This window comes from Pristiophorus japonicus, unplaced genomic scaffold (assembly GCF_044704955.1).
Source record: "Pristiophorus japonicus isolate sPriJap1 unplaced genomic scaffold, sPriJap1.hap1 HAP1_SCAFFOLD_58, whole genome shotgun sequence".
NCBI lineage: Eukaryota > Metazoa > Chordata > Chondrichthyes > Pristiophoridae > Pristiophorus > Pristiophorus japonicus.
In genome coordinates, this window is record NW_027254488.1 from 3,150,575 (window position 1) to 3,158,090 (window position 7,516).

At 48.3% G+C, this 7,516-nt stretch overlaps 1 non-coding gene across 1 annotated transcript; it reads right to left on the bottom strand.

Annotated features, from left to right (window-relative positions):
- Window positions 1-699: 699 nt before the first annotated feature.
- trnag-ccc (transfer RNA glycine (anticodon CCC)) lies at window positions 700-771 on the bottom strand. Its single transcript has one exon. It is a non-coding gene; the product is annotated as a tRNA-Gly (tRNA).
- Window positions 772-7,516: the final 6,745 nt, after the last annotated feature.

Here is a 7,516-nt window from a genome sequence, read left to right on the forward strand (position 1 = left end):
AGCGAACGTGATAACAACGAGGCTACGGAAACACTGCGGATAAAATGATGTTAGGAACATAACCAGATGTTTAAACTTGCTGTCGAGGAACTGCCAGGATCTTCTTCAATAGTGGACCAGGCTTGTGAGGCCGAATGGCCTACAGTGGCCCCTAATCCTTCCATACTTATGATCTTATGATCTTTCACAGGAGAACAAACTTGCCCCTGAGCATGCATGAGGAGAAAGCTACAGAAAATATTCCCGCCCAGTGAGCTTTCACTTGTGAGGCAAATATGTGAACCGCAACACTGCGGAATCATCTCCACTTTCCAGCACCTGGTCAGACGGAAATGTGAAGTGAGCAGGTGAACTGCTGAATACCAGTTTTTAGGAGTTAGTCGTCGTGTCAAACAATGAGTTTCACGAAATGATTAAAAGTAAGAAATGTCAGATTCAAATCCACATCTCCAGAGGAGACTGCGAACAGAACACAGCACCTGAGACCGCTCGGACATCCTGACTATTCAGTGCTGGGTGTGGCCACCTGCAGGTTGATTTTGTACTGTTGTGTCCTGTCACAAGAAATAAATGAGGGCAGCAGGCGTATCTCTGCCTGAAACCGGGGAAACAGTGAGACAGACCTTGGAGCAAGGGTCTGGTTATTGCCAAACAGCAAAGAAAATATTAATTCTGGAAGAACAATTTTCAAAAATACAGTGACCCCAACGTGATTTTAACACGCAACCTTCTGATCGGGAGTCAGACACGCTACCGTTGCGCCAGGAGGCCTACACAATGTGTTTGAGATGTTCATCTATATGAAGCTTTCACAACACAAGGGGCTTTAAAATCCCCGCCCATTCCCACCAGGTGTCAGAAGCAACGCTCACCTGCCAGTCACCATATGTTTTTTTCTTAAACTTTTGTGTTGCGTTCATGGAAAAGCATCATTCATTAACCCCTCACCTTCTTTTGCACAATGAAAGAAATGCTAACTGAGGGCCAGTCGATACTTCAATCATTTGTCCTGTGCTTTGCGGAGCGGGCAGGGAAGTGGACCTGAGTCCATGATCGCATCGGCCATGATCGTATTAAATGGCGGAGCAGGCTCAAGGGGCGTATGACCGACTCCTGCTCCTATTTTTTTTGTTCTTATGTTCTTCTGCATGTTAACCCATTTTACACACTGTATTGCCGATGTCAACAGGAATCCGGGGCAACTTTTGTCAAATTTAACAACACCGGTTATTCCTTCCGTGCAGAGAAAATAGAATCAGTAGTGAAGATAAAATCCTACGGTGATCATTTTCAGATTCAATGCAGTAGGATTTCAAATAAAGTGAAAGAATTTTACAGTGAAAAGATTTGGAAGTGTTACTTGTATTTGTATCTTTAATTAAACTTTGTGGCATCTGACTCCCGTTCATGCCTCTGCTGAATAAGACAGGAGGGTTTGACGTTGACCAGACTGCAGTGCCCCTGATATTTGTGAGCTCATCCTTTATATTCAGTGGTTTCTCGCCCTTTGATGGGCTGCAGTGTAGCGGATATCACGTTGGCCTCACACGCGAAAGGTCCCCGGTGGATCTGTTTTCTCTCACTGAAAGTTATCTATTTATTGGTTAAATAAAGAGCAATTCAGGAATAAGGGAGCCATTTAACAGGAGAATAAATAGCAAATAACGACAGCAAATGCTGGAAATCTCAGCAGGTCAGGCAGCATTTTCCAGGAGACTAAACTATCCTCCGATTGTTCCCTTTTCGCAAGTATAAACATCATGTTTCTACCCAGAATCAAACCGGGTACTTTTCACGTATAAAGCAAATGTGATAACCACTACACTGCAGAAACCTCTGGCACAACAGCCCCAACAGAGGGGAGCTGACCAGTGAGCTCCCTCTGTGCTGATCGGGAATGTGTTGGCTCACCTTAAACAACTTCTGTCCCACACTGAAAGTCCTCAATCCTTCTCCTCCGCTGCCCTTTACAGAAATGTCACGGATCACCCAGCCACCGTGTTCACTTCCACATCCTCACAGTGGGGCCACAGAGGCTCCTACCGTCTCCCGGCGATCAGCGAACTCGCCCAGTTTACGAAATTAAACCCCGAACACGTGCCTGGCAAAGGGCAGGAGAAGCCAGATAGTCTGTAAGCTCGGTCTATCGCAGAAAGTATTGGTATTCTTGGTGATTACAGCAATTATTAATCGTCTCACAGACCTCAATTATTTTTATGCGATGAATTGATCGAGAATTGAAACCAGTTTAGTGCGTCGGATCTTAACCCTGCGACCACCAGGGAACGGTTATGATACATATAGATATATTTATATATATTTAAATATGAACCTGAATATCAACGACTAGCTACCGAGACCTCATGGCACAACGGTAGTGCGTCTAACTTTGAGTGAGAGAAATTGTTCCACAGTGACACCCATTTCATCTTTTGTTCCCTTTTAAACGCTAGAAACTGAGACAAGGGGAATAAATAGAGAAATAAAAGCACAGGGATAAAGACAAGAGGAAGAGAGAAGGGGAAAGATACTGTCCCCACCCAGAACTAATGCAGAAACCCCTCTGCTGCGCTCGGGGTGGCCACCCACAGCCTGGATACACGAACGGGAGAACACCAGCGGGGCCATAAAAGGAACGGCGAGCGGCCCTGGGAGCAGCTTGGAGGTCCCTGGAGACTACTCCAGGGAGCAGCGCGAGCTGGTGCAGGAGGGCGGCGGCAGCGAGGAGTGGCATCATCAAGGTCCAGGTCGGTGATTGGAGCGTGTGCAGGTACAGCAGGAGCGGCGAGAACGGTGCAAAGGAGCGGCGAGAGACTGTAGAGGGACGTGATCGGGGCCCAGGGGAGGCATGAGTTCAGGGCCAGGGGCCCAGGGTTAGCACGTGCCCAGCCCACACTGCGATATGTGTGTGCACTGGGTCCGTGCAGCAGAGCTGGTCTCCAGTAGTCTTGGATAACCCTTGCCACTGGACCAAGACCTCGCTCTGTCAAGCCCGTGTGATGGCTGGGGTGCAACGGCCACCACACGTTAAAAAAATCCACGCACAGGCATCTTCCACCCTTCGGGATGTAGTTCGGGTCCTTCATTGAAACACTTGTGAACTCATCCTTTTTCGTCATGGATTCAAGTCATCCTCGTTTCGAGGGACCGCCTATGATGATGATGATGATGGATACATTAACGTCCCAACAGCTCATTGACTGCAGGAGTGCGGCGCTTCAGAAGACATGTCGAAAAGGCAAAGTCACTGATTCCGTCTCATGTGCTCCGCCGATCAAGAACAGCAACACACACTAAAAATGCTTCAATAATGGTTACATCTTATCTCCACATTTTCTGAGCAGGTGGTTTGTTGGTCTCGGGATATGATTCTTGCTTCGTGGTTGTTACTTGAAATTTGCAGAAAGATCCTGATTTCAAATCCCAGACCAGCCTTGAGTTTGCATCGAACTTTTGCAAAAAGGACTTGCATTTCTGCCGCGTCTGTCAGGAACTCATGACGACCCAAAGCGCTTTACAGCCGTTGAGTTGCCTTTGAAATGTTGTCATGTGACGAAAGATGTGCCCAAATCACCTCAACTCTTTGCAAACGAGTTCATCGAATCAAAGAAGTTTACAGCACGGAAGGAGGCCATTTCGGTCCATCGTGTCCGCACCGACCAACTCGAGGCTATCCAGCCTAATCCCACTTTCCAGCTCGAGGTCCAAAACCCTGCAGGTTACGACACTTCAGGTGCACATCTAAGCACTTTTTAAATGTGGTGAGGGTTTCTGCCTCTACCACCCTTTCAGGCAGTGAGTTCCAGAACCCCACAACCCTCTGCGTGAAGAAATATCTCCTCTAAACTTTCGACCAATTACTTTAAATTTATGCCTCCTTGTTGTTGACCCCTCTGCTAAGGGAAATAGGTCCTTTCTATCCACTATATCTCGGACCCTCATAATTTTATACACCTCAATGAGGTTGCCCCTCAGGCTCTGTTCCATGGAAAACAAACCCAGCCTATCTAATCTGTCCTCATGGCTAAGATTCTCCACTCCCAGCAACATCCTCGTAAATCTCCTCTGTGCCCTCTTCAGTGCAATCATGTCCTTCCTGTATTATGGCGACCAGAACTGCAAGCAGTACTCTAGCTGTGACCTAACCTGCCCCACCGACCCCATCTCTTGTATTCTATGCCTCGGCTAATAAAGGCAAGCATTCCATATTTCTTCTCAACCACCTCATCGACCTGGCCTGCTACTTTCAGGGATCTGTGGACATGCACTCGCTGGATTCTGGGGAGGACCCAGCAGATTGCAAAACTGCAAATGTAATGCCCCTATTTAAAAAAGGAGGCAGACAAAAAGCAGGAAACTATAGACCAGTTTGCCTAACATTTGTGATTGGGCAAATGTTGGAATCCATTATTAAAGAAGCAGTAGCAGGACTGAGAAACATCGAAACATAGAAAATAGGTGCAGGAGTAGGCCATTCGGCCCTTCGAGCCTGCACCACCATTCAATAAGATCATGGATGATCATTCAGCTCAGTACCCCTTTCCTGCTTTCTCTCCATACCCCTTGATCCCTTTAGCTATAAGGGCCACATCTAACTCCCTCTTGAATATATCGAACAAACTGGCATCAACAATTCTGCGGCAGAGAATTCCACAGGCTAACAACTCTCTGAGTGAAGAAGTTTCTCCTCATCTCAGTCCTAAATGGCTATCCCTTAGACTCCGACCCCTGGTTCTGGACTTCCCCAAAATCGGGACCTGTCCAGTCCCGTCAGAATTTTATATGTTTCCATAAGATCCCCTCTCATTCTTCCAAACTCCAGTGATCTCTCGATCCCTTGATTCCCCGAGACTCCAAAAATCTATCTAACGCAGCCTTGAATATATTCAGAGACTCAGCATCCACAGGCCTATGGGGCAGAGAATTCCAAAGATTCATATCCCTCTGAGTGAAGACATTCCTCCTCATCTCTGTCTCAAATAGCCGACCCCTTAACCTGAGACTGTACCGCCTGGTTCTAGACACTCCAGCCCGGGGGAAACAACCTCTCAGCATCTACCCTGTCAATCCCCTTCAGAATATTGTGTGTTTCAATGAGATCACCTCTCATTCTTCTAAACTCCGGAGAGTATCGGCCCATTCTACACAATCTCTCAACTTAAGACAGTCGTCTCATCCCAGGAATCAATCTGGTGAACCTCTGTTGTACCACCTCCCAGGCAATTATTTCCTTCCTCAAATAAGGAGACCAAAACTGTGTGCAGTACTCCAAGTGTGGTCTCACCAGGGCCCTGTACAATTGTAGCAAGACTTCCTTACTCTTGTACTGTGGGCTATATATTAGGTACTATGGGGCGAGTGCCCTGTTTTTTTGCTGATTCGACGGTTGTATAAAAAGATATTAAAATTTGACAGTTGCTCGGCAAACATATTTGTATTTCCTTCAGTGTACTCCTTACTCTTCAAGGGCTAGATTTTCCCCAAGCAGTTTTGTCGGCGCACTGACCTCAAGCGCACCGACTTTGCGCGCTGGAAACGGCTCGGGGAAAAGCTCACCCCCTCCTGGCCGTTGTGTGCAGTCCCCGGAGTCCTGGCGTGCTGTTGATGGTGAAGTGGGGGGCGGAGCCAAATGCCTGCACCGAAAACACTGCCGGCACCTTCGTGCATGGGCAGTAGGGAGAGAAAACTTGGCACTCTGCCATTTTTAAACAGTGTCAAACCCGATGAAAAAAACAGCAGCTTCTCAGCTTCTCCGGTCGCTCAGCGGGCTCGCCCCCCGTTCCTCCCCGATAAAACGCACAGCTCCAGCAGCTGCAACTTCTCCGGTCCACAAGCTCACACTTCACCGGTGTGTCTTCCCTCCCCTATCCTAGGGATATAGGGACCGAGTGTAATGGAGCCAAGTTTGCTGATGATACAAAGATGGGAAAGTCAATTGTGATACAGCAACGAAAATCTCAATTCCGGAAGAGCAATATGGAAAAGTACAGTGACCCCGACGTGATATAAACACGCAGCCTTCTGATCTGGAGACAGACACACGACCGTTACACCACGAGGTCTACAGTGCAGAGTGCCCATGTTTGTATACATGAAGGTTCCTGAAACACAGTTTCATTTACCCTGCATTGGTGCAATGATAGGGATTTAAAATCCCCGGCCACTCCCACCGTGGGTCAGACAGCATCAGAAGCAGTGCCCACCTGTCACTCACCCTCTCACGCCCGCTTTCATCACCTGCTGCCCGCGGACTGCAGCAAATCCAGTTCATCATCATCATAGGCAGTCCCTCGAAACGAGGATGACTTGCTTCCACGCCAAAAAAGGATGAGTTCACAGGTGTTTCAATGATGCACCTAATATTCCAGGTCTCGAACTGCATGTTGAAGTGAGGAAGATGCCTGTGCGTGGATTTTTTTAACGTGTGGTGGCCGTTGCACCCCAGCCATCACGCGGGCTTGACAGAGCGAGGTCTTGATCCAGTGGCAAGTGTTATCCAAGACGACTGGAGACCAGCTCTGCTGCACGGACCCAGTGCCCCCACATATCGCAGTGTGGGCTGGGCCCGTGCTGCCCCTGGGCCCCTGGCCCTGAACTCACGCAGCCCCTGGACCCCGATCACATCCCTCCACAGTCTCTCGCTGCTCCTGCTGTACCTGCCCACGCTCCAATCACCGACCTGGACTTTGATGACATCACTCTTCGCTGCCGTCGCCCTCCTGCACCAGCTCGCGCTGTACGTTGCCGTGGTACACCACCACGCTGCTCCCAGGCCGCCGCTCACCGCTCCTTTTATGGCCCCGACCTGCCGCTGGTGTTCTCACGCAGGTCGGGGCCTCCACGCTGCTCCCAGCAAATCCAGTTACACCCCGTGTTACCGCACAATTCTCAGCTGTGATTGTAAGCTGACTATATTTAAAGCTATCGCAGAGGCTGCACGCAGTGTTCCCTGGTAGTCTAGTGGTTAGGATTCGGTGCTCTCACTGCCCTGGTCTAGGTTTGATTCCTGGTCAGAGAAAGCATTTTTACAGAGCAAGCTGACAAATATAATTCAAGTCTGTGAGATACTGAATAATTGTTTCAATCATCATTAATCCACCCACATGTGTTGCACACTGAAGGAAATACAAATATGTTTGCCGAGTGACTGTCGGATTTTAATAACTTTTTATACAACCGTAGAATCAGCAGAAAAACAGGATATTCGGCCCATTGTACCTAATATTCCGCCCATAGTACAAGAGTAAGGAAGTCTTGCTCCAAATGTACAGGGCCCTGGTGAGACCACACCTGGAGTACTGCGCACAGTTTTGGTCTACTTATCTGAGGAAGGATACACTTGCCTTGGAGGTGGTACAACGGAGGTTCACCAGATTGATTCCTGGGATGAGAGGACTGTCCTATGGTGAGAGATTGTGTAGAATGGGCCGATACTCTCCGGAGTTTAGAAGAATGAGAGGTGATCTCATTGAAACAGACAATATTCTGAAGGGGATTGACAAGTAAATGTTGAGAA